General features: G+C 47.6%; 1 long non-coding RNA gene across 1 annotated transcript; it reads right to left on the minus strand.

Moving 5' to 3' along the window:
* Positions 1–16: 16 nt before the first annotated feature.
* On the minus strand, positions 17–27,651 carry LOC136619776 (uncharacterized). Its single transcript, XR_010791025.1, has 4 exons — positions 27,542–27,651; positions 27,200–27,398; positions 23,565–23,667; positions 17–223 (listed from the first exon to the last, which is right to left on the minus strand). It is a non-coding gene; the product is annotated as an uncharacterized lncRNA (long non-coding RNA).
* Positions 27,652–27,991: the final 340 nt, after the last annotated feature.

The following is a 27,991-nucleotide window of genomic DNA, read 5'->3' on the forward strand; positions in this document are numbered from 1 at the left end:
ATGACTGATCAGCAAGCAGGGAATTACAGAAGTTCAATACGGAAAAGGCTACATTCTTCCTCGGCTAGATTTATGGTACAGATGTCTCTGACAGCATTCTGCTAGTGAAGGCGGCCATCAAGAAAGTGATGGTTGCAGAATGACCACGAGTCCAGCTTCTAGGAAACATCTCACTTTTTAGAAGCTCCAAAGTCCCCTCTGAAGGTCCCTGATATCTGTCCGCCTGCCAAATGGAAAGAGTTGTTCAGTAACCAAGCAGACAGAAGCCTACGACATGTACATAAAATACGTATATTGTAAAGCGATTACATGTGGAACAAAGCGGAAGAATATTAGGTGGTGAATGACTGAAGGCCAAATACAGAGGCTTCATTGTAATTAGCCTTTAAAGTTACGCGGGAAAGCAGGAGATTCAAAAACAAAAGAGAAAGAACTGCGCATGTGCCGGGCGTGTCGCCCAACGCCCCCGGACGCATCCGCCGTGCTGAAGAATGAAGATCTGGCCGGCTCAGTGGAGACCTGCGCTGGACCTGGAGAGGTAATAAACTGTCTTTCCCTTTCCATGTACGCGGGCACGCACGGATACCCCTGCGGGATTCAGCATTGGTATCCGTGCAAGTGGACACAAGGCCTAAGAAAGTATATGACAACTTTCTTCCTCCTTGCTGCCCTCCTTATAATATAAACTTACTGTACTATGACCCCATAACATTGTAACAGTCTATTATGAAACTCAAAGTGTCTCCCAGCCGTCTGCACACGGTCGGGTCGGACCCAGCATGCGGGATTCCCACAGCGGAGTTCGACCCGGTGCCCTGTCGGTGACCCAGCGTACCTCTCCGCCGATTTTCTGCTCTGCTGCGAATGTGCCGGTTGGAGCACCAGCGCTGTACAGAGGATGATGATTACAGAATGGATGTTCGGTTTCATCATAAGCCGTACCCGTTCAGCCACGGGAATCCTTTCCTGCTCCTGGAATGGAGTAGGAAAACGGAACCACAACGCAGATGTGACAGCAGCCTAAATGATGCAGGCACAGAGCACGGCCTCCTTGTTTGCGTGATAGGTATTGCGTATATAAGCGTGTGTGTTTCAGGGACCCTTTATACGAGCGCATGCCCAAAAACGCTTGACTAAGTACAACACATTTGTACTGTGAGTGATGTGCTTTTACGGGCATATTGGTGCATATTAATGTAATTTTTGCGATCGCAGCGTACAGTCACATGATTTCCCCCCGCCCCCCGCTGTGATATGCTGCGCAGATACATTCATATGAATCTGGCCAAAGGACCCACGGTTGTAGGCATAAAACGCTGCGGGTCTCCGTGGTGAGAACACAGTTATGGACATGAGCTCTAAGGCTGGAACTCCATGGAGTATTTCGCCATGACATGGGTCATGTGACCAAAGATCGCTGTGCAGCCCTGTGAAGTTGCATTTTCAATTAAATCAATGGGGTCGCACTAGTTGCCACAACCTACAGATTTCAAAAACCCCACCGAGGTTGGATTTCTTGCAATATACGGGTCGCAGCTACTTGTGAGTTATACCGCAACTCCATTGTCTTCAGTATGGCCGGCTGCACATGACCACTTCAGGTCCCACATCCCGATACCGCAGCGGAATCTGGCCGGCGACCCTGTGTTCCTGTAAAATCTGTAATGCAGGTGACCGCGGAGGCTCGCAGGCCGTCATGCGCAGTACAGATTTTTGTTTTTTAAAATACTTGTATTTCCCGCACCGTCAGACATTGCGGATGGGCTGCAGGTCAGATGACCTCTATTGACTTCAATGGAGGAAGTCCCCAGCAAATAGAACATTCTGCGACTTTTTCAATTCGTATCCGCGAGTGTGAAAGAAAAAATAAAATGAACGTATGTATCTTTCAATGCGTGCTATTTGCTGTGCATCCTCCGCGTGGACGCCGACTACGGATTCCACAATAGGAAAAAGGTCATGTGAAACCGGCCTGAGAGTGTGAGGTCGCAGGGCTATATAGCAAACGTTGGCTGCGCAGCACTAGTCTCATTGCCAACAATGCGTCCACAGGTACTACTGACCATCCGGCACAAGTCCACCAGGCAAATGGCGCAGCATGCCACTGAGTAACTGAGTCACAACTCAATTTGACTCAGCACTACACTATCTGTGCAGCACGGCCGCACTAAGTAAATAGCGTAGCTATGTGGAGAAAAAACTACAGTTTAAATTGACCTGCGGGGCGGATTTTAAATCTATAAGACATCAACTTATAAATGTAGCAACTAATGCATTCCACGTCAGCGTGCCACTGAGTAATTGAGTCAAAACTTAGGAAGGCCGCGCTAGGCAAATAGCGTAGCGCATCTTACAGGCGCCGACCAGTCCGCGCAGCTGATGTAGCCTGCCATCCTTCAAGGATTCTGTTGGTCAATAGTAAAAAAAAACTGGGTATAGGTGCGACTGTCTTAGCGAAGCACAATGGATCGGGGATTAGCTCAACTTCTCTGCTTTATTGAAACCGGCTTAAGGCTGCCTGTCCACCAGCGTTGCTGAGGTCTGCCAAGGGAGTCGCCGTCGGGGAGCAGGAGCCAGCTGTTGGATCTGCGCAGTGAGCCTACCTGACAGATAGGCTCACCGCGGAGAATCGCAGCAATGTGCAGCATACTGCATTTGCTGCCTGCGAGCGGAGAATCGCTGTGATTTTCCACTGGTGGACAGGGCTGCGCTTTCCCGGGGCCGGATTATCGCCACGGAGAACGCAATGCAAAAATGCCCGTGGACAGGCAGCCTGAGGAGACGCGCTTCAGTGTTTTGGCACCCCTTCCTCAGCATTTGCTTTGCCAGAAGCGTAGGCAGCGTTTAGACATAGGTCGGGTTAACAGAGAAGTGTGTTGCCAGCAAAAATATAAGCCATAGCTAGAATACATGAAAAAAAGCAATACTTAGCTAGCAGGCGCCATCCGGGTCCCTCCCGCTGGTCTCCGTAGTCCCAGGCAGGCTTGCTAGCAGTTCTCAGCGCCGACAAAACATCGCTTGCTGTAGATGAGGTTTACAGACCCCGTTACCAGCAAGCGATGTTCTGTTGGCGGTGAGAACTACTCGGAAGCCTGCTGGAACGGTGGAGACCAGCGGGGGGACTCGGGCCGCGCCTGCTAGGTAAGTATAATAAAGCATTCCCCGAAAATAAGACCCTGTGCCTCTTTTGGGGCAAAATTAATACAAGACAGGGTCTTATTTTCAGGGAAACATGGTAGTACATCCCTAATCATTGCCTAAGGCCTCATTCACACAACCGTATGCAGAAACTGCTAGGTGAATCCTGCGTTTTCCCGCCATGGATGCCAGCAGAGAGTCGCTGTATACGGATCTCACGCACACACGCTCTGTAGCAGCATTGCATATCCAACGCCGCATATACACAATGTATCAAGTATGAACATGGTTGAATACACAAGCCAAAGAAAAAAAGTTCTGTACACGCGTGATACGCAGTGAAATAGAACATGCTGTATTTCATGCAATATATATATGCAATGTGAATGCTTCAATGACAATCAATGAACTTTCACGGACTTCATTCCCTGCGTGATACGTCACGCTCGTGGGGATGAGCCCTACATTTACAATATGTGTCCAGTAATGTTGGCATTTGTTTCCGTTGTCTTGTGATTACAGAATATATCCTAATGGAGAAGACAGAATTCTCAGTAACATGAAGGACCGGCAGCATAAGGCCAGGGTCACACGGGGCAGAAACCAGCGATCTTAAATCTGAGCCGATCCAGCAGAGAGGACGAGATTTGCAAAAATTTCGTCCACATACTGCAGAGAAGCCGTGTTGGACAAGCCGCTCTGGAACATGTGATTGTGATGTGCTTATTTTCACGCTCCCAAAGAAAATAATGGGCGATTCTTGCAGAAGAATAAGCCATGCAGCGTGGGGGGCGTGGCCTGCGACCAGCATGAACAGTCGCAACTGAGAGGAGCTCCCCAGGGGGAACAGCAAGATCCATCTAAAATCCTGGCCTGACCAGAACCAGACCAACCCAAACGAGACCAATGGGCGCCTAAACCCTTAGAGAAAAACTAGACCGCAACTAAAGGAAATCGCAACTCTCTAACTCCTTCAACAGAGCTGCGAGCGAGAAAAGGCGCCAACACCCGCCATTCTTCCCGCGCTTTGGGCACGGACCACCTCTCCAACTCACCTCGTCGCCTAGCTGCCTTGGAACCTCGGCGGACCATGCTCTCCCACCCACCACCCAGCAGGAGACCCCTCGGACACCCGGGGCTGAACACGCCGTCCCAGCCGGACCGGAACCCCTCTGCGCTGTCTCCGGGCCACGGAGACCGGCGCCTGCCACGAGACGGGAGGGGGTACCCCCCCGCCGAAACTGTCAGTCCCGCTCCGGGAGCGCGAAAAACTTCACCCCTCACACACATGAGCCGCCGCGGAAGCCGTAATCCACCAACCGGCTCTGACCGTCCAGACACCGCCTACCTGCGGCCGGCCCCGAGAACCGAGGCACTCCGTCCGCTCCCCGTCGGTGGATACCCGCCTCCAGCTGCGCCCGAAACGGGGCTGTGCGCTCCTCCTGCGTCGCTCCGGAGCGCCGCTGCTGGGCGCCTTTCCCCTGAAGAGGCCGCGTGGAGCATCCCCAGACCGGCGCTGCCGCCGCGAGACCCGTGAGGGATAGCGCCCCGCCGAACCCACCGCACAGCAACCTCTTTACTGCTGCATAGCGGTGACATCTAATGCCCCGGGGCGCACCAAACGCGAGCCCGCACGCCGACCCGATCCCGGCCCCGCAGGCTGAAAACCCCTCTACTCACCTCCGGCTCCGGCAGACCAGGCCGTCCCCGACGATCCCTCCTCGACAGCTCGTCCCATCTCCGGGCTGCCCTGTCGCCACCAGATCGCACCACCCGGGACACCCCTCCCGCAGGGCCCCCCCCCCCCCCCCGGACCCGGCAACAGAACTCCGACTGCGGGAGCTGAAGCCTGTCGCCCGCTCCCCGCTGGTAAGCACTTGCCACCGAACGACCCAGGAGCGGGGCTGGGCCGACGCCGGACGTCCGCCTCCTTGGAGAACGGCGGAGGACATCTCCTGCGCTCGTACCGCGGGGCCCGTCGGAAGCCGCACCTCGCTGAAACCACCACACAGCAGCCCCTCCGTCGCAACACTCCGCTGACACACGGCGCTTCACACGTGCCGGGCGTGGGGCCGCGCGCCGACCAGATCCCGGCACCGCACGCTGCAAGCCTCTCTCCCCATCCTCAGCGCCGGTCGCAGCGGGTCCGACCACCCCAGATCGATCAGCTTCTGCGGCTCAACACATCTCCGGTCTGCTCTGCCGCCAGTGAACCACACCATCTGAGGCTCGACTCCTGGGGGAAACCCCCCTCCGAGATCGGTCCTGCGGAGCCGGCGACGAAAAAACTGTGAGTTACGTACAAGGGGCTGGGGGACAATATACAGGACGGTATAGACTCCTCACAAACGTAGACACGGCCCAGGCGGCCTACTACATAACACAACTGAACTACCTTATTTCCTAAAACCACCGAGAGATTGGCTGCTCTCCTATTTCTATTCTCCTGCGAACAGACTAAACGGGGCCGGGTCAACAAACAAAAGACCCAGCAACAGGCACCGACCCATCCCTGACCATAAACCACACCATTAGGAGCAGATTATAACATCCCGCGACCGGTCGACCACCATTCCTGACTGGCGTCATCTCCTACCCTCTTCTACCGTGGCCAGACTTAGGCCAGGGACAATCGGGCACTATCAAGATCTAGACAAACAGACACTCTCTGTTTAGCAACCCACGACAACGCAAAGAAATAGACCTCTGATCCCTGCGAGCAAATACCGACACAGTCTACACTATAACAACAATTCCCACAACCTGCCATACCAACCCAACGAATTCTAACATGAGTACACGCGCGAAAGGCGGCACTGCCGCCGAAAAACTAAAGGAATTCTCTCGCTCCGAAACCCCTGATCACACCTCACGTGCAACGCGACCCACACAGGCAAAAGAGCCTGAAACTGGAACAGGGCAAAGCCCAGAACCCACCATGCGTCAGCTCCTAGACGCAATCAATACCTGCAAATCTTCTCTTACTAATAAAATAGAAGAGATTAAATCTGACGTCTCCCTACTAAGACAGGACTTACACAATATGCGCGACAGAATGCGGGAAATGGAAGAACGCGTTTCCAACGCAGAAGGCTCACTGCGTCCATTAACTACGGCGGTCAAAAAGGCAACAAGAGCTATAGAATTCTGCCAATCCAAAACAGATGACTTGGAGAATCGCTCTCGTCGTAACAACTTACGCATAATAGGCTTACCTGAAAAATCAGAGGGTTCCCATATGGAAACATTCGCCGAAACCTGGCTAAAAACACTACTAGGAGACGACACCTTCTCTACCAACTTTGCAGTAGAAAGAGCCCATCGAGTCCCTGCAAAACCGCCACAGCCGGGAGTCCCCCCGCGCCCCTTTCTAGTAAGGATTCTAAACTGCAGGAACCGAGACGCTGCACTACGTCAAGCCAGAATAAAAGGCCCGCTAAAGTACAACAACACAACGATTTCCATATTTCCTGACTTCTCTGCTGAGCTACAAAAACAAAGAGCCACCTTTACAGAGGCGAAACGAAAATTCAAAGAGAGACAGATTCCCTACTCAATGGCATACCCTGCCCGCCTACGAATTGTAGCCCAGGGAAGGGCGATCTTTCTTCAATCTCCCACAGAGGCCTTGGAATGGCTAGATATGCACCCTGAAACACCAAAAGGATGAACGCCCCCACAACACTAATTAATGGGACTCTAAATCTTGCTGCGACCCAAACGCCCAACACTCCCTTGACGAACAGACTGTACGCAACATGACCGGGACACCGTTAAAGTTACTGTTGGAGCCCAGCGGTCAGCCTCAAGCATTTCAAGGCCAACAGAAGTCTCCCCCCAAAAGACAGAACATCTGCTACTTCTAATTAGATTGTAGCTAAATTGTTTTCTTCTTTGACTTTTCTTTTTCTTACTCTCCCCCCTCTTTCTCCCCTCCCCCCCTTCTCTACCCTCCCTCCAACTTCTCTGTTTTGCTGTTTTCTTTGATATCCGCGGTATAATTTTAGCGAGATGTCAATGCTCAATGTTTTGAATTGTTACGTTTATGCTCTTCATCAATGTCTTCCACTAGCAGGCGCTAGCACAATTCCCCCCCTTACACCCATCAATACCAACCCCCTCCCATCTCAAAAGCACAGACAAAAGGCTAAATCTTATATCCACGTAAATAAGGACGTCCCTAAAATGCCTTAGCTGGAACGTCCGAGGGCTTGGCACGGCACTCAAACGAAGGACTGTATTCGCATACATCAAACAACTAAATCCGCACATCATTAGCTTACAAGAGACCCACCTTGTCAAAGACAAGGCAGACACCATTTCAAAACCATGGATCCAATGGACTTCCCATTCCTTTCACACCTCCTCCTCTAGGGGCGTCTCGGTGCTAGTTCACAAATCAGTACGCTGGAACCCAATCACCACCCGCAGGGATGCCGAAGGAAGGTACATATTTATATACGGAGAAATAGACTCCAAACCATATGTCATCTTATCCATATACAATCCGCCCCACAATTATCTCCATCTTTTGCACACCACTATCCATTAGCGGAGGTGATATGCCTAGGTGATTTCAATATAATAATGGACCCTATCAAAGACAAATTCTACACACCCTCTAATCCCACCCCCACCTCAAATTCCCCTCTGAGACAATTAATCGAAAGCGTTGGATGGGTAGACCTTTGGCGACTACGCCACCCCTGAAACACGGGAATACACTTGCCACTCACCGGGATACAACGCACTCACAAGAATAGACTATATATTTAGCTCCACAGAATAGCAATATATCTCACAAACATAACACACTGCCCGAGAGGCATCTCAGACCACAGCCCCATACTGCTAACCCTAAAATTCCCACAAATTAAAATAAGGCCCACATGGAAGCTGCACCCATTCTGGCTCAAACTTATTGGATCAGACGACCAGATGCCTTTTCACATCTCCTTATTCCTAGATGCCCACAAGGACAACACCCACGCCGCCTTGAAATGGGACACGCTTAAGGCCTATATCAGAGGATTCCTCAAATCAGCTATCTCACACATAAAAAAAACGACATCCCAGGCCGACAAGGAGATAGAAAACCAAACCCTAGAGGCCGAGAAAACATATATATCAGCCCCCACAGACGCCAACAAAATAGCCTGGCTCAGTTTATCCCAACTTTATAAACACCAAATACACGCCAAAGCCAAACGTCAACTATTTTTCTCCAAACAACGCTATTTTGAGCTAGGGAACCAATCTAGCCACCTACTCGCCAGCCTCATCAAATGGGAAAATCAAACAAACACGATCCTTAAGATCAAAAACCAGCAAGGAATAGAGTACACTGACGCCCCATCCATCACCAACTGCTTTAAAGAATTCTATGCCAACTTATACACCTCCACCTCTCGCAATACGGTGACAGATGTCTTAGACTATCTGAACGATTTAGACTTCCCTACCCTCTCCGAAGAGCAGGTCAGCCTCCTGGAAGCCCCCTTCACTCTGGAAGAGATCCAGCAAATAATCCAAGATATGGCCCTTAACAAATCACCAGGACCCGATGGTCTTCCCATAGAGACATACCGCAAATACCATGAGCAACTAGGCCCGCAACTTCTTGAGGTGCTAAATCAAGCGCAACTAGACAAAACACTCCCAGCTTCATTCTATAAAGCATCCATAGTAGTCATCCTGAAACCTGGGAAAGACCCCACAGAATGTGGATCTTATCGACCCATATCACTGGTGAACGCAGACTACAAGATCCTAACTAAAATTCTGGCCACTAGACTGAACCAGGTGATCCTCTCCATCATACACCCCGATCAAACGGGCTTCATGCCAGGGAAGTCTACAACCATAAACATCCGTAGAGTCCAAACAGCTATCCAGTTAGGTAAACAATACAACATGCCCTGGGCTCTGGTCTAACTCGATATGGCAAAAGCCTTTGACTCTGTGGAATGGGCTTTTCTCGAAGGCCTGTCTGATCCGTTTCGGATTCGGACCTAAATTTCAACAATGGATTAAAACTATATACAAATCCCCGACTGCAAATGTGGTCGTTAATGGTATCCCTTCGGCGGAATTCCAACTAGCAAGAGGTACCCGACAAGGATACCCTCTATTCCCGGCCTTGTTCGCCATAGCCATAGAAGCACTGGCGATCCGACTAAGAAGCGCCCCTAGTGTAACCAGCATTAAATGGTCAGACCTCGAAAGCAAACTAGGACTATACGCAGATGATACAATCCTATTCCTATCGAACCCATCAAACTCCTTCGCCCAAGCCATGACACACATAGACAGATTCTCCCACCTCTCCGGATTACACGTAAACTGGTCCAAATCAACAATCCTTTATACAGAGGCCAACCCAAAAAACGACCCTTGCGTCGCAAGATACGGACTAAAACCAGTTTCAACATTCAGATATTTGGGAATGATCATGTCGCACGACCATAATAAGGCAATAGCAGATAACATAAACCCACTCTTAGAGAACATAAAACACAAACTGAAACGATGGGCTAAACTACCACTATCCGTAGCCGGACGTATAAATCTCATCAAAATGGTCATCCAACCCAAATGCCTATACATACTACAACATATGCCAGTGATTGTCCCCAAGCGCCTCTTTAAGTCCCTAAATTCCCTAATTACAACATTTATCTGGAATTCCTCCCGCTCTAAGCTGAGTCTATCAACCCTACAAAGACCCAAAGAGCAAGCCGGAATGGCCCTACCGGACCTCAGGCTCTACTACCTGGCAGGGCAACTGCGAAACATCAGAGCTTGGGTCTCGGGAAGAGAACTACCCATAGCAGACAAACAACTCGCTAAACAAGTAACAGGACAAAATCTCCTGAACTTCCTAGAATTACCAGAATATACCAAAACCACCGAACTAACTCCACTCCACAAACTGGCACTTAGCGTTTGGAAAGAAACAAAGACTCTGCAGAACTACCAGGGTGTAATACCAGAACTCCCCCTCTGGAACAATCCTGGTCTTACCGCACTACAGACCGTCCCAGACCCACAATACTGGATCACCCTAGGGGTACAAACAATAAAAGACATATATATAGACGGAACACTCCCCACTTTTACACAACTGCGAGATAAGCTACAGGCCCCACACCTCCAACTGTTCAGATTCTTTCAGTTAAGACATGCACTAAACTCCCAATTCCCCCCCCCCCCCCCCTCGGCTCACGTATCCAAGTTCCCCACAATAGGCATTCTCAAATCTCAAGGACCCAAAGGCCTAATATCAGTTTTATACACACACCTCCTCTCAGCCAAAATAGACCCTAACCCCCCCCCCCCCCAGCATATGATTAATGGAAACTTGCCATTGCTTCTCTTACACCTGAGGAATGGCAGGATATTTCTGAATCCCATCTGTCAGTGTCACCAGCTGTAAATAACAAGTTAATCCAGCTATACATTATACACCAAGCCTATCTCACTCCCAATCGACTACACAAAATGCGCAATACGACCTCGGATTCATGCCAGAGATGCCGCCAACCAAGGGCGGACTTCTGGCACTTGATCTGGGAATGCCAGTACATTAGGGAGTTCTGGTTAGAAGTAATAAATCTAGTAAACTCGCTGCTACGACCCCCACTATCCATTGAACTAGACCCTAAGGTGGCACTATTTGGCCTACTGGAGGAGGAGGTGTGGCCATTCCACATTCGGGTCTTCCTAGAGAAGACACTATTCCTGGCCCGCAAAGAAATAGCCATGAAATGGATGGCAACAGAGCCCCCCTCGACCCTACACTGGATTCAACACGTGAACATTGTAACCTCGTATGAAAAAATCATATACCAAAACAGAGGATGCCCGGCTAAATTCCAAAAAGTATGGGGAGCCTGGCTAGACTCTTACTCTACTTTGACCACCAACTGAAATTTAAACCCAATTCACGCTAACCCCCCTCCCTCCCCTTCCCCACCCCCTAACATCCCCCCCCCCCCCCCCATTGACAAGCGCCTGGAAGACCTGCAACCCCCAAGACCCAAAACAAAGAAGAGTAAAACTCAAATTATGGTTTATATAAGTTTAAAAAATGTTTATTGTTAATAAAGATACAGACGAATAGTTTGAAAGACACAGTAGCAAGTTCGATGTTAACTTAAAGCACGAATATGTTTCTATCTGCACTAATATGTACTGTACAAACCTTCTTTATTACGTGTCTCACAGACTGCTCATTGTTAATAAATAAAACGAATTTAAAAAAAAAGAATAAGCCATGCAGAGAACTCGGACTATCGGTCTACGGGGCTCATGTCCACGACTGTCCACGCTGCGCGATACGTAGTGAATGGAGTCAATGGACTTTCACTGATCCTTACACATGTGGGTGTAGACACTGGGTATCGATACGCACAAGAAATAGATGGCAGCACGCTCTATTTCCCTATGTACTACCGGTATGCAGCGTTACCCCTATACATTTGTATGAAATGCTGTCCATACACAATACATTGCGTTTGGGTGGCGTCTTCATATGCATCCCACTCTGAAACACAGCGGGGAATTTGGAACAAAAAAAAGAGTCCCCCTGTGCGTGTCTGTGCGCTTGTGATACGCAGGCGGGCACAGTACACTCACCACCATACGAACGATGAACGTGATGTCATCACTTCCTGGCTCAGCGGGTAGCGGGTCGGCAGTGCTGACGCGGAGGCAAGGTGAGAGGTGAGCAATATTTGTTTTTGCACCATTACTTACTCTGGGGGCATTTTGTGTGCTGGAGACTCCTTTTAACTCCTGCTGATTGCGGCTGCTAACCCTTTATATGCTGCTACCGAATCGGAGGTACCAATCGGCACCAGTGAAATGAGATCTTGGGTGCGGTTTGGTTGCCATGGCAGCCAGAAGACTTCTGAAAACCCCAGAGCTGCCATTGCAGATTGCCTATTAAGTCAGGATCGTGGTATAATGTATCACTATGGTATTACATAATACTGGAGAAGCTATGAAAAAAAGTTTTAAAAAGTCGCATTAAATAAAGTTAAAAAAAAAGCCATATTTCTAGTTTAAAAAAAAATTGCTAAAACCAACAAGCACATATTTGGAATCGCTGTATCCATAAAACTGAGATCTATGAATGTAACGCATTATTCTCCCCTCATGGTGAACGTCAGCAGAAAAAAAAAAAAAAAAAAAAACTCGTCACAATGGAGCTTTTTGGTCACAAAGTCTCAAAAAAAGATGTAATGAAAAGCGATGAAAAAGTGGTATGTACTCCAAAATGGTACAAATGGAAAGTACAGGACGTCCCGCAAAAACACGAGCCGTCGTACAACGATGTCAACGGAAATAAAACAAGTTCTGGCTGTTGGAAATAGGCGGCGGGAAATTATATTTTCTTCCAAAAATTATTTTTCTAAAAGTAGCACATTAAAACAATCTCTATAAACTCGGTCTGGTAGTAATCGTACCGACCCGCAGAATGAAGCCAGTGTGAATGCCATAAAAGACCGACCCCTTGAACATGTCAATATTGCACTTTTTCCCCCATTTGACTCCATTAGTTGTTTTTTTTAAGTATTTTAATACATTACATAGGATCATTGAAAAACACCTGCAAACCACCAGTCCTCCGACAGCGACGGGACGGATAAAAAAAAGGGGGATTATTTTTAAAAGTGGAGAAAAAATACTAAAGAGAAAAAAAGAGAGCTCACCTTTAAGGGCTCCTGTCCACGGGCGATTGTGCACTGCGTTCCCCGCGGCGATAATCCGGCCACGAGGAACCTAGTGAGCGCACGTGTAGCTATGGAAGGCGCAACCTCCAATGTCCCCGAGCGGAGAATCATAGCAACTCTCTGCTCGCGGATGGTAAATTGCGGCATGCCGCGATTCTACACGGTGAGCTTATCTATCAAATAGGCTCACCATGGAGAGTTGACAGTTCTCTCCCCTGCTAGCGATATTCCGCAACGCCTGTGGACAGGCGGCCATAGGGGTCAATGGTTGTCGTCCTGTATGACACAGGTTCTCTCTCTCCCCATCTACTCCCAACAGTGAGGACAAGTCCCCCCATCAGGACACATGAAGCTCCCTGCTGGGTGGTGTAGTACACAGACATATCCTCATTACTGCGGAGGAGCAGTGACTGAATATCACACATGTACTACATAAGTATAACTGTACAACAGGCGCCATACGATGTGACGACATATCCCGGAATGGCGGAGTCGCCGTCCCGCGTGCTCACCACTACCACTACATTTTCCAGACAGTAACCCTTTCATGCCTGCAAACTCCCATACACACCACCCTGACGCATTCCACATTTATGACAAACATAAAACATGTATTCTGAGGTGCTGGAGGGGACCCCAAAACTCTGGGGCACTACAGGTGTGTCCGCGTTCATGGGAATAAGCCCTCACCAATGTAGTTAACCCCTAAAGCCGGCTTCAAGCGGCCGAGAAAATCACACAAGATTTGTGTGTTACAAGACACACAAATATGAACCCCATTCTTCTGAATGGGTCATACACATGAGCGAGGTTTTCCTGCATGGTACCGCGATGTGATGCAATGTAAGAAGTAAATTGCAGCATGCTCTATCTACCTGCATGCTCTCATATCGTAGTCGCATTGTTCTCAATGGGGGCGGCTGCAGCATCGCTGTCTGCATTGTAAGCAATGGGAGAACCTCTGCGATCCTCTGTGACAGCCGCACAGGAGGATCCCTGCATCCCTGAAGAGATGGAGGCTGTTTACCCATAAGAACTCTCACATCCCTGGGGAAATCACATGGTAAGGAGCGTAATATGGAGGCGGAATCACAGCCACACATCACGCTCGCTGTGTGAAGTCAGCCTCAGGGCTCATGTCCACGACCGTGTTTTCACCGCGTATCAAGCGTGTGTTGCATGATATGAGGTGAATGGGGGCAATGAAAGTCAGCGGACATGCTCTATTTCTCTGTGCATGATATGCAGCCCTCTTTATGGGTTGTGTATGATACGCTGTCCATACGCACACATACGCATCGCGAGAGGCCAGTGTGTCAATACGCATTCCTACTCTGAACAGAGCGGGAATAAAAAAAAAAACACACACACTGCGCATGTCCGTGATGTGAGATTCGCATACGCCACCCCTGCCGTCCCTCTGCAGCATATTGGCTGTAATTTGTAAGACGCTGTGGTAGGCCCGCTGTGTTTTACGTATACGCCCGTGGACATGAGCCCTAAGGCTGCTTTCACACAGGCGTCTGTTAAAACGCTGCATTTTAAAGTGTTTAAGTACAACATTTTCAAACATGTTCCACAGCGTTGTGTAACGCGCTCCATCCTCACAATGGGTGATGAGGTGCATTAAAAAAGGCTGAAACAAACTAAAATAGAGCAGATAGCGTGAGAAGATCGCGGCGTTCGAACGCTCCTCTGAGAAGCTCCATTGTGATCAATGGAGGTGTTTTATGACGGCTATTCAAACGCCGCGCTAAACGCTGTAAAAACTGTCTGTGTGAGAGCGGCCTTAATGACAAAGTCTGTTTGCGCCTTAACCCCTTAGTGACTTCCTGCCTAAGTGGACTTTAACCTCCAGAGCCATAAAAAGACACTTGCTCTGGGGATTAAAGCCCTGGGGGCTGTGGACATGACAGCTCCCTGCTGTCGGAGCGACCCCCAGTCATGCTTAAAAGTAAACAGAAGGTTAAAAAAAAGGTAAAATTTCATCCAGCTTCATATCCATGAGGGGAGATGCAATTACATACCTAAAGCCCCCGGTTTTACCCGCAGACATTCCCCGGGTTCTGCGCACGCACCCGTCGCCAAAGCTGGCCAATGCAAGAGCCGCAGATTGCCTGAGTATTTTAAAATCTCCCTGCTCCTGGCTACCAAACATAGCCAAGAGCCTTGAGATTTCACGATGGGCCGCGATACGTGGTCCCCAGTCACGTGATTGCCATTATCCAATGGATAACGGCGATCATGTAAAAGTAAAAGAGTTACAGCTTCACCTCCTGTCACAGACCAATCCGTGAGGAAGGGGGTGAAAATATTTCCCTAAGGCCTCCGGCGATGTCCCCCAAAGGGATCCTTATCCTCGGTTGGATAAGGGCGATCATGTAAAGTTGAAGTTTAATCTCCCTTCTTCGATGCGATCGGTGAGAGGAGATGAAACTTCTTACCGGAGGCCTCCGCATTTGAACCTTGATATGATCCTCCTTGCTCCCGGCTACCAAAGGTCACTGAGAGCCTGGAGCAGTGATCGGTGGTCTCGTTAAGCGGTCCCCGGTCACATGATAAAAAGGTAGCGATCACCTAAGGCCGCCCCCACACGACTGGAGAGAAATTGCAGATTCTGCGCGCGTTTGATCCGTGGTAATACATGGATGAATCAAATACATTGGATTACACAATTCTGCTCACATCAGCGGGTCGGAATTAGGTAATCCATTTACGAAGCGATTACCGGAGGCGGGGTATTCAAAGCCTTGTTACAAGAAGAGGATTCTGTCAGCGCTGAGGACTGCAGCAGCGTGGAGACCAGTGCGAGGGACACAGATGCCGACGGCTAGGTGAGTATAAGACACTCCCCAAAAATAAGACACTGTGCTTCTTTTGAGGCAAAAGATTTTATAAGACACTGTCTTATTTTCAGGGAAACATGGTAGCAGTGTATTAGAATGGCTATGAAGATCAGCCAGAGCCTGAGCCTCATGGGTCACCGTAGCTGGCAGACCCGTTATAATAAAGCCTCTGAGTGCCGCGGCAACCCATCGGTACTCCACGATCATATCTGTCAGCCTTCTACATGCTGCGGTCGTACTGAAGCAAAACTTTCTGTACTTCTCGCTATTATAGCAAGTGCCCGGCTGTCATCCGACAGGCGAGCACCTACTCTCCCCAGCATGGGAGTTGTGCGCCAGGCTACTAATGCAAATGCACAGCAAAATAGCACATGGTGCGTTTTTTGGGGGGGTTTTTTGCGCGCAAGGCCATTGTACACTTATGCGCTTGTAAACGATCCCATTGGGTTCTAATTTCTGCACGCTGTACACATAGTTCTCTTGCAGAAGTTCATTCGTGTGATACCGGCCTAAAGGGCTCTCCTGTTTTGCTGATCACCTCTCTACTACCTGAATCACTTCTGCCAGTAGTAGAACTCATACAGATATAGAAGGGGATTGCTGACATAAGATTCCACAATATAAGGTGTAAAGTTGCATGAAGGCGCTTTAGCAGCAGCTGGTTATGTTAATCATTAAATGGGGATTCTTACGTTCAGATGAAATGTGCGGACAGATATGTAATGTCTAGGACTATTATATGATGTAGTCATCTATTTCAGAGCTGCACACAAGAAGCATGTTCTCCCATTGTTACCACTTATCCTCGACCGGCCCATGCGGCCCATTTACCTTTTGGACCACCACACATTATAACAGCCGGGAAGGTTGCCATTCCTGCAGGAGATCTGCAGCTTTTGACGGGTTGGATTCAGATTGCAGGAGCCCGCAGCAGAATGTGTCTCTGTCCCTGGCTGAGGACCCTGCATACCTGGTCTGTTTTGTATTGTGGATGACTGTGGAGGCTCGCCGTCGGTCCCGTACAGTGCAGTTTTATTGTTTTTCTTTTTTTAATCTTGGCTTTTCCAGCGCCGTTGCTAGGCGATCAAGCGGGTACCCGTGACCTATCTGTAATCACATCGGTGAATATGCTGCGGATCGGACGGCTTCCATTGACTACAACAGAAGGCGTCCGTGCGGAGTCCGCACAAAAATAGAAGATACTGCGAATTTATTTCCACTTGTGGAAATCGCAATCATTGTTCGCTCATGTGAGCTTCTTTTTAACTTTAGCGCTGCGGAATAAGTTGGCGCTATAGAAATAAAGATTATTATTATTATATTATTATAACTCTACACATGAGGCCAGCTGCACACGGACGGGTTGGATTCCGCTTGCAGGAGCCCGCAGCTGAACCCGTCTCTGTCCCTGGCTGAGGACCCTGCATACCTGGTCTGTGTTGTATTGTGGATGACCATGGCAGCTCGCCGTTGGTCTTGCTCTTTGTTTTTTAAACCTTTGCTTTTCCAGCGCTAGGCGATGACGCGAATGACCGCGACCTAACCGTAATGACAATGGAAGCCGTCCATCCGGAGTCCGCACAAAAATAGAACATGCTGCTCATGTGAGCAGACATGGAAATGTTCTATTCTTTCAGTGGATGCGGAATATCACGGATCGTCCGCACGGGTGACGATCGTGGATTGTGCAGTTCAAATCCGGTCGTCTGCCACTGGCCTAAACAAGATTTGCGTTAATCCCATTCACTTTATTAATTGACGTTTCTGCTGTTTTTACCGCATAATTTCTGTTAGAGAAAAAAAACACAGGATTTCCGCCACACGTGAACGCACCCTTAGGCCGGCCTCACATGGACCAGTCGGATTCCCCATGTGCGAGCTCGTACCGGAATCTGTCCCTGTCCCCGGCCGGCGCCCACACGTACCTGAATTTTATCTGTACTGCGGATGGTCCGGACGGCTCCCTGTTGGACAGGCGCAGTACACATTTTTTTCAAATCTTTTTTTCCATGCCATCGCAAATATTCTATTTGTTTCAATGTGTGCGAAATGCCGCGGAGCTTCCATGCGGGTGACGATCACGGATTCCACAATTCAAACTCGGTCGTGTGAGAATGGCCTTAATGTTAAGCCGCTGTCTCTGCTTGTGCGACTCGGAGTTCTTCTTCTCCATCATATATGTCAGACTGCACCAGGATTTCAGAGGACTTAAGTTTGGAATTTCTTGATTCAATATTTGGCATTTCTTGAAATTGTCGCCATGGAAACTCAGCAGATGATTGCTGAAACAAGAGTACATTCACCCGATGTAGGCTTGTGTGTTTGACTTAGGCCGATCTCACACGGGCGTATTGTCATTGCGCACGCAATTTTCCTGTGTGCAACACATAATGCCAATAGCCCATAGATATCTACTGGGCCACTCACAGATATACGCCATGTTTGTGTGAGCCTAGCCATAGAGGGGCAGATTTGCGCTGCTTGTGTAGATTTAGATGATGTGAGGCATGAAGTTTGCTGTAGATGCTATGGTGATGATGAGCGAATGTGAGACACAGCATGTAGTTACATAAAGCAGACACATGAGGGCAGAGTAGTTTTGATGACAACCATATAACATCACGCAGAAGTGGTCTGAATGAAATAGAACTTCCTATATGTCCTTGTAATGTTGATAAAAGTAATTAAAATATCAGAGCAAAAGTATCATTAAGGCCGAATGCACACGGCGGGTCGGATTCACACTGCGAGATTCTCACAGCGGAATGAGACCCGTGTCCCTGCAGTGACCTCTCGCTTACCCGTCCGGCGCCTTCTCTCTCTGCTCTGCGTCGGATGGCACAGACACCCATGCATAGAGCAGAGCGTGTCAGCGGTGATGTTTCTATGCAAGCCTTTGTGACGCTCGCACAGAAATAGGACATGACGCAAATTTGTTACTGCACAGATTTTTCACGATCAAACTTGCAGCTGTCTGCATAGAATTGCGTGCACGCGGAATCTCACTGCGGAATTTCCATCCGTACACATTGACCATTATTGTGGAAAATTGACCCCTTGATGGGAGGCTCTAGAACCCTGTTGTACCGCTTCTAGCGTGAACACAGGATGTAATACAGGCAGACATGTGGCCTCTAGTATACTGTCGTAGTGTCTATAGCTTGGATAGCAGACGTGATACAGGCGGGCATGGATGTTTTAGTAACCGGTTGTACCACATCTAGCTTGGATACAAGATGTGAAATAGCTTAGTATGGAGTCTCTACTACCATCCTGTACCGCTTCTAGCTTGGATACAAGATGTGAAAAAGGTGGGCACGGAGGCTCTGGTACCCTGTTGTACCGCCTCTTGCTTGGTTTCAAGGTGTAAAACAGGTTAGTATGGAGTCTCTAGTTCCATTTGTACCGCTTCTAGCTTGGATACAAGATGTGATACACGCGGAAATAGAGACTATAGTACCCTGTTGTACCGCCTCTACTTGGATACAAGATGGGAAACTGGCTGACATGGAGGCTTTGGTATCCTGTTGTACTACTTCTAGCTTGGATATAAAGCTGATACCGGCAGGCATGTGGACTCTAGTACGCTGTCATACCACCTCTAGCTTGGATAGCAGATGTGATGCCGGCGGGCATGTACGCTGTAGTAAACGGTTGTACCACTTCTAGCTTGAAAACTAGATGTGATAAAGGCAAGCATGAAGGCAATGGTACCTCGTTGTGCCACTTCTAGCTTGGATACAAGTTGTGATACAGGACAGGCAAGGAGGCTCTAGTACCCTGTTGTGCTGCCTCTAGCTTGGATACAAGATGTGATACTGGCAGGCATAGAGGCTCTAGTACCCTGTTGTGCTGCCTCTAGCTTGGATACAAGATGTGATACAGGACAGACATGGAAGCTCTAGTACCCTGTTGTGCTGCCTCTAGCTTGGATACAAGATGTGATAAAGGTGGGCATGGAGGCTCTAGGACCCTGTTGCACTGCCTCTAGCTAGGATACAAGATTTGATACTGGCAGGCATAGAGGCTCTGGTACCCTGTTGTACCGATTATAGCTTGGATGCAAGATATCAGACTCTGGAACTCTGTTGTACCACTTCATACTTGGAAAAAGGTGCAATACAGGCAGCATGGAGGCTCTACTACACTGTTGTGCCACCTCTAGCTTGGATAGCAGATCTGATAAGGGGGGGCATAGAGGCTTTAGTTCTCTATTGTACCGCTTCTAGCTTGAATACTAGATGTGATACAGGCTGGCATGGAGGCTCTAGTACCCTGTTGTATTGATTCTAGCTTGGATACAATATGTGATACAGGCGGCCTTGGAGGCTCTAGTACCCTGTTGCTCTATAACAAGGGTACTACAAGTACAATATTAATAAATGTAAGGTTATACACATGGACAGGAGAAACAGGTCACCAGTATACTCTAAATGGGGTACTGCTAGGGAAAAGTGATATGGAAAAAGACCCGGGGGTACAAGTGGATTGTAGATTTTACTGGAGCAATCAATGCCAGTCAGCTGCTGCCAAAGCAAAAAAAGTATTGGGGTGCATTAAAAGAGTTATAGGGGCGAGGGCCGAGAACATTATCCTCCCACTATATAAGGCACTTGTCAGGCCTCACATGGAATACTGTGTAGAGTTCTGGACAACGCTGCTCAGGAAGGATGTTGCAGTGCTTGAGGGGGTTCAAAGAAGGGCAACTAAATTAATAAACACAATGGGAGGACTGGAGAACCCAGAGAGGGTGTCAAAATTGGGATTTTTTTATCCTGGAAAAAAGACGGTTAAGGGGCGATCAAATAACTATGTATAAATACATTAGTGGACAATACAAGTAACCTCTCCCATGATCTGTTTATACCCAGGACTATGATGGTAACAGGAGGGCATCCGCTAAATTTAGAAGAAAGCAGATTTCATCATCAACATAGAAGGGTTTTTTTTACTATAAGAGCAGTGAGGGCTCCCACCCACTAGCGTTTTTTCTCCACTGCGCTGCGAGATATCGCTGCGACAGTCTTATCAATGGGGCCAGCGGCAGCAGCGCTAGCCCCATTAAAAAGATATGGAGAATGACGCGGACTTCTGCCACAGCTGTGACAGCTGTGGCAGGAGTTCCCTTCTTCCCCGCGGGGACCGCAGGGATGAAGGAACTCTCTGTCACAGCTGTGACAGCTGTCACAGCTGTGGCAGAAGTCAGCGGCATGCTATCCCATTGCTTTCAATGGGATCGACACTGCTGCCGATCCCATTGAAAGCAGTGGTTTCTGATAAGCCCTGCAGAATGATTATCGGAGAAGGGCTTGAAATATAAGCCCTTCCTCGATAATCATAAAAAAGTGGTTAATAAAAATAATTTAAAAAGTTACTCACTTCTCCTGCTGTCAGCTGCGTCCTCCGGCAGAAGTCAGCGGCATTCTCCATATCTTTTCAATGGGGCTAGCGCTGCTGCCGCTGGCCCCATTGAAGAGACTGGCGATGTCGCAGCGATATCCCAGCGATTTTGGGATATCTGCCTGCGTTTTTCTCGCACTGCGATGCGAGACTTTAACTTTAGAATCGCATCGCAGTGGAGAAAAAAAATGCCAGTGGATGGGAGCCCTGAGAGTGTGGAACTCACTGCCTGAGGACATGGTTATGGCAAAATCCATAGAGCAGTTTAAGAGGGGACTAGATGTCTTTCTAGAACGCTATGATATTACCCTGTTGTACCACTTCTAGCTTGGAAACAAGATGTGATACAGATCGGGCATGGAAGCTTTTGTACCTTGTTGTACCACTTCTAGCTTGAATATAAGATGTGACAGGGGCAGACATGTAGACTCTAGTACTCTGTTGTACCATCTCTCGCTTGGATACAAGATGGTTTACAGGGGGCATGGAAGCCCTAATACACTGTTGTGCCATCTGTAGCTTGGATAGTAGATGTGATACAGGTGGGCATGGAGGCCCTAATACCCACCCTGTTGTACCGCTTCTAGCTTGGATACAAGATGCGATATAGGGCGGGCATGAAGGCTTTAGTACCCTGTTGTACCACTTTTAGCTTGGATACAAGATGTGAAACAGGTGACTATGTTGGCTCTAGTACCCTGCTGCACGGCTTCTAGTTAGGATGCAAGATGAGACACAGGCAGGCATGGAGGCTCTAGTACCCTGTTATACCACCTCTACCTTGGATACTAGATGTGATACGGGTGGGCATGGAGGCTATGGTACCCTTTTATACCACTTCGAGCTTAAAAACAAGAAGTGAAACAGGTGTCTTTGGAGGCTCTAGTATCCTGTTGCACCACTTTAGCTTGGATACAAGATGTGATATAGGCAGGCATGGCGCCTCTAGTACCCTGTTTTAACACTTTTAGCTTGAATACAAGATGTTAGACAGTTGGTTATGGAGGCTCTAGTATCCCATTGTCCAGCTTCTGGCTTACAATATGTGAAAGAGGCGGGCATTTAGAATCTAGTTCCCTGTTTTACCACCTCTCACTTGGATAAACGATTTGATACAGGTGGGCACGGTGACTCTAGTATCCTGTTGTAACAATTCTAGCTTGGATAAACGATTTGATACAGGTAGGCATGGAGGCTCTAGTACCCTGTTGTGCCATTCTACCTTGGATACAAGATGTCATGCAGGGGGTATGGAAGCTATACTACGTTGTTGTACCACCTCTAGCTGGATAGCAGATGTGACACGGACGGGCATGGAGGCTTTAGTACCCTGTTGTACTGCCTCTAGCTTAGATACTAGATGTGATACAGGCGGACATGGAGGCTTTAGTACCCTGTTGTACTGCCTCTAGCTTAGATACTAGATGTGATACAGGCGGGCATGGAGGCTTTAGTACCCTGTTGTACTGCCTCTAGCTTAGATACTAGATGTGATACAGGCGGACATGGAGGCTTTAGTACCCTGTTGTACCGCCTCTAGCTTAGATACTAGATGTGATACAGGCGGGCATGGAGGCTTTAGTACCCTCTTGTACTGCCTCTAGCTTAGATACTAGATGTGATATAGGCGGACATGGAGGCTGTAGTTCCCTGTTGTACTACCTTTATGGTACCTCCACACGGACACTAAAATTGCATGTTTTTTGCTCTATGCGAGAGTGGGTAAAAAAGCTGATTTATGAAAGCAATGTCTTTCGATGGTTTCATTTACATCTGTGATTTGTTCTCTGTTGCGATAGCCAAAAATCTTGGCATGTTCTATTTTTCGGCTTTTTTTGCATCTATGATATGAAGCCATCTTTTCATCGATTTGGGTGTAAAAAGGCATGACCACTTTACAAAGCAGATACACATTTGTCCTTTCACTGCATTTTGGCACCGACCAAAAACGTAACGCCCATGTGAAGGCACACTTAGCTTTGATAGCAGATGTGATACGGTTGAGCACGGAGGCTATAGCACCTTTTTGTAGTGCTTCTAGCGTAGATATGGACTCTATGGGCATATGGACTCTAGTACGCTGTCGTACCATCTCTAGCTTGGATAGCAAATGTGATACCGGCGGGCATGGGGGCTTTAGTAAACAGTTGTATCACTTCTAGCTTGAATACGAGATGTGATACAGGCAAGAATGAAGGCTTTGGTACCTCGTTGTACCACTTATAGTTTGGATGGGGAGCATGTACATGCCATCACCACTCTGGAGGCAATGGTGAACGGGGCAGCAGTACCCATCCAGGAGATGGGCGTGGGTCTCGGTGATCTCACCCCCACCAATCAGATATTTTGCGCTTACAAAATAACTAATGTGTTATAAATATCTATCTTGGGAAAAATCCTTTACACGAGCAAACATAGAAGATTTTCATAAATCCCGTCTTACCGTCGGCTGCATAGCGCTTCTTCTCTTCTACATCGTTTGTGAGATAAAACATGTCGCTGTACGCCGGCGCCAGCCTCCAGAGGAAGTCAACCTTATTTCCGTACTGAAAAAAGACCAAAAAAACTTTCATAACGTGATCTAATTCATCACAAGCTGAAAAAAATCCGAGCAGAGAAATGATTAAGTGGGGCCATGATACCAGAAAACACTTCGTACAGGAAACCCAGTCAGTAGGTATATTATCTTGTACATGAAGAAGTGTTGCATCATTTATGCTGGAGGTTTTCCAGAAAACAAACTATTATTTTCTGGAAAAAAACATTAAAATATACTGAAGTAATGTTCAGAATGTCACTACCAATTCCATCCCTATAAAGGGGCTCTTATGAAGAGAACTTCTGTTCACAGGGCTTATGTAATCCATAGAGTGGCCCCGCTAGGAGAGCCAGACCAGCAGATCCAGCCTTTACACATCAGCATCTGCGCTAAGTTGCATATAAAAGCCGTTCCAGTATGAGGGAGCGTCGCATTGTGCAGCGGAGGTCACCTTGCAGCTGGCACTGCTGTCAATTATCTGGGCCCATTCGCTGTCATCAAAAAGGAGCTTCTACGGCATTTCCTTATAGCGGCCCGAGCGGTAATCCCACGCCACTGGCGCAGCAACTCAGCTCCTTCAATCCTGGAATTTGTTCAGGAACTGAACCAGTTAATGTATATGGAAGAGCTAGGCGACAAAGGAGTGGAGGGACCCAGGCTAAGTAATCAAGCTTGGGAGTTGTGGAACACATACCGTGACTCACCGCAGTTCCAGCTGGCGGTGGGATGGTGAGCGATGGGTCTCGGGGGGTGCGGGGAGCCGATGCCGCGACGTAGATATAACCAGAGGACTTTTAACAGCCAGACCCACGTGGGGCTCCCCCCCTTTTGCCCTCGTGCTGCTTTCTCTCCTCCTGAGATTCTCTTTTTCTCCCTTATCTCTAATCTTCCCCTAAGTACCTTATGTGTTTGTTGGTCCTTTTCAACGTTGGTTAGCAATTTTGATGTTTGAGAGTACATCTAGTTAAGAGTTGAACGGGTTCAGCAAGTGTAAGAAGGTGCTGGTTACGAGGGCCTAGTGACACACCTTAATTACTTTAGAAGGCGGCCCGCAAGATTTCACCAGAAGGACCTTGTAAATGATGATACAGTTTATTCAGTTGTTGTGACATTTGTCATCAAACCCCCAATCACAAGCTGCGGTCCGCGCAACCCGCCATAAAACCAATGTTATCTATTTCTCTCTATCTGTTGTTCTGTTTTATATGTGATTAATATGTGAAAATTCCAATAAAAACATATTAAACATAAAAGCCGTTCCATCACAGCTTTTATTATTGTTTATGGTAGGCGCCAATCATCACAACTGATCTTGTGTTATAATGTGTTTGTGCACGGGAGGCGACAGAATACAGCGGGGAGCAGAAAGCTGTAAGAGCATCTGCATGCTTGCCGAGCGGACAGCCACAAGTACAAGGCTGCTCGCATTGAGGTCTATGGACAGCCCTACAGCCGCTATTACATCTCCCTACACCCCTTACGTATTTGTAGTCCACTTAAAGGGGTATTCTGGTTTTAGAAAAGTATTCTGTTACATTTGTTGTATCAAATCCTCGAGGTTCTCAAATCTTACGGCCATTTTCCTTCTTTTCCTTCAGTGGATAAAAACCCGTCTTGGTCTGGAAGACCATTTTCATCTGATTTGCTCCTTTTTGGAACATTAATGATGATGACAGATGCCGGGTAACGGCAGATACCTGTCGAAAAGTTAATCTGCGGTGTTGGATTTCTGGCAGTTGTCGGGTCATTAAGAAGTTGTTCCTGTTTAATGACAGATTTGCATCTCATTAACAGAAGCCCGGGCTCGGTCTCCGATCATGGAACAGATCCTTCAGTCGCTTGGTTCAAATTGCCATTTAAAATCATCATCATCACAGACCGCAGCCTTCACAGGCCAACCGTGAATGACAGGTCGTTCAATAAAGGCCATCTGAAACCCTTAAGCCCCATTTACACACAAAAAGGATCGATCAAAATTCAATCAAAAAATAGGATGATTGACAGTCCGAGCGATCATTTTGGATAAGCTGCTAATGGGCACTAATAGCCATTAGTGGATTATTAGCTTTATTTGCATTAACATGAGCATCCCTTTGACGTATACAGATAACAGCAGGTGGTCTGTTCTCTGAACACAGCCTCTTTGTTCTGTCACAGGACTGCAGCTGAAAACAATGTTATCAGCGCTCCTGTGGAGAACTCAGCATGCGGCCCCTGCATGCGGCCACCATGGACTTCAGGCTCAAATTACATTGCGTATGAGTAGCGTTTATATGCAAAGTTACTAAGCGACACAGCGGTAAGTAAAAAATGAACAAGGAAACTGCGTGCGTGAGATACGCTGTCATGCAGAGTCAAAAATCGCTGCCGTACCCCGGGTTACACAGCGGTAAAGCTCTGCATTATATATGCAGTATTTCACCACACGCTCTTCTGCGCCCGGCCTTTAAGTGCTTGCAACACGTCAAGCACATGCATGATCTGCACAGGACCATGGGAGATTTTATACTCTGGGAGTAAACAGTGAAAACTTCTTTTAAATGACTGCAAGCAGAGGTCTTGTAAACGGAGGAATTCATATAGAAATTATATCAGAAGATTGTAACTCTTTATTATACAAGGGATTACTTTTATTTGCTGAGATTGAAATATCCTTCTAAGCCTTCAGTCACGGATCTTGTATGTCCAGGTCATTCAGACGGAGCTCCCGGACACAACAATAGGCTTTCATTAGTCAAATGGAGACAAAAGGTCTCCATTTAACTAGGTTTCCGTTAGTTTCTGGCCAGATAGAGCCGTGTAGTCGACTAAGTTATTCTGTCCGGCACAAATGTGGGAAACCAACAGAAACCTGCTGAAATGAAAACGTGCAGCTTTGGTCTCAGCTTTAGTAATGGCAGCCTATGGTTTTGTTCAAGGTCGCCAATGAAACCCATTTGAGGATTCAGACAGAACCAAGAGACATAAAGAGATTTAGCTAAGTCTTAAATATACAATGTGAGTCCACAGGATGTGCCTTATCGGTGTGAAAAGAACTGTTCCAGCGAGTTCCTTTATGGATGGACTACAATAAGATGAGAATTGCAAAGTTTTAAAACTTTGTGGACAGCATAGGATACGTGGAAGGTGGGGAAATACTTTTCTAGAATGTGACTTAGTACTGTCATGTGACATGTGATTTGGGCTGAGGGGGCATTCACACACAGCATATTTTAGTGTGGATCAGCACCAAAATCAGTAGAGCATTTGGTGCACATTTTGGTGCCATTTTTGCCTTCGGACCTGCAGACGATTTCACCCTCTCAATTGAAGACGTGAAGTCTGCTGCGGCTCTATGGTAAACTCAGCATCTAAATCCACACCAATAATCCACATTTGGAAGCAGCTTTTGGTGTATATTTTTCAGTACAGAATATCCACCCCAATTCTGCTAGGTGCGCCCGTACCCTTAGAGAAAGCCTGTTCACGCACCCCGAGCAACTGACAGCCCCCCGTACAGTATATGTATTAGGCCCACAGGAAGGCAGTTCTTTCAGTACCTTTTCCTGCTTGTTCAGTAACACTCTGAAGCCGTCATGTTTATCGGACTCGGAGCCTTTGTGGCTGCTATCCGCTTGCTGCAGCAGAGGATGAAGTTCAGCTTCTTCTTTGAGGATTTTAGCCCTTTCTGCTTTGACAATTCCCACTCCAGGCTCGTCCTCTGATTCTGCTTCTGGGTCAGTCTGAGCAGTGATGAATCTGCAAGAACAAAACAGGAAATTACAATGTATCATTCTCTACAATGTTTATTATAATGGTTACTATGAAGATGAGTGACGGCTACATGACTGCGACAACCATCACTAGTACTGAGGATGTAATACAGGGAAACAGGAAATAACCTATAATAAGGATGGAAGATGGATCCCCAAGGCTGTAAACACTGAAACCATTCACTTATGTTTGACCTCCTGTGGCATCACATCATACTGCAGGAGCGATCAAAGCATCGTAGGTTCATGTTCCCTATGGAGGCTAAAAGAAAAAATGAAAAATAAGATCAATTAAGTTTACTAAATTATGAAAAAAAAAGTAATGAAAGTTTAAAAAAAAAAAAAACAACCTTCAACCATATTTATAATAAAAAAATATATAAATAATAAAAGCAAAAATACATATTTGGTATCGCCATGTCTGTAAAAGTTCAACCTACCAAAGTATCACATTATTTACGCCGCACGGTGAACGTCAGCAGAAAAAAAATAAAGAACACCAGAAATTCGCATTTTTGGACACACTGCAATAAAAAGCGATCAAAAAGTCTTATGTATTACAAAATATCAGCAACGTAA

The sequence above is a fragment of the Eleutherodactylus coqui genome, chromosome 3 (assembly GCF_035609145.1).
Source record: "Eleutherodactylus coqui strain aEleCoq1 chromosome 3, aEleCoq1.hap1, whole genome shotgun sequence".
In the NCBI taxonomy this organism is placed as follows: domain Eukaryota; kingdom Metazoa; phylum Chordata; class Amphibia; order Anura; family Eleutherodactylidae; genus Eleutherodactylus; species Eleutherodactylus coqui.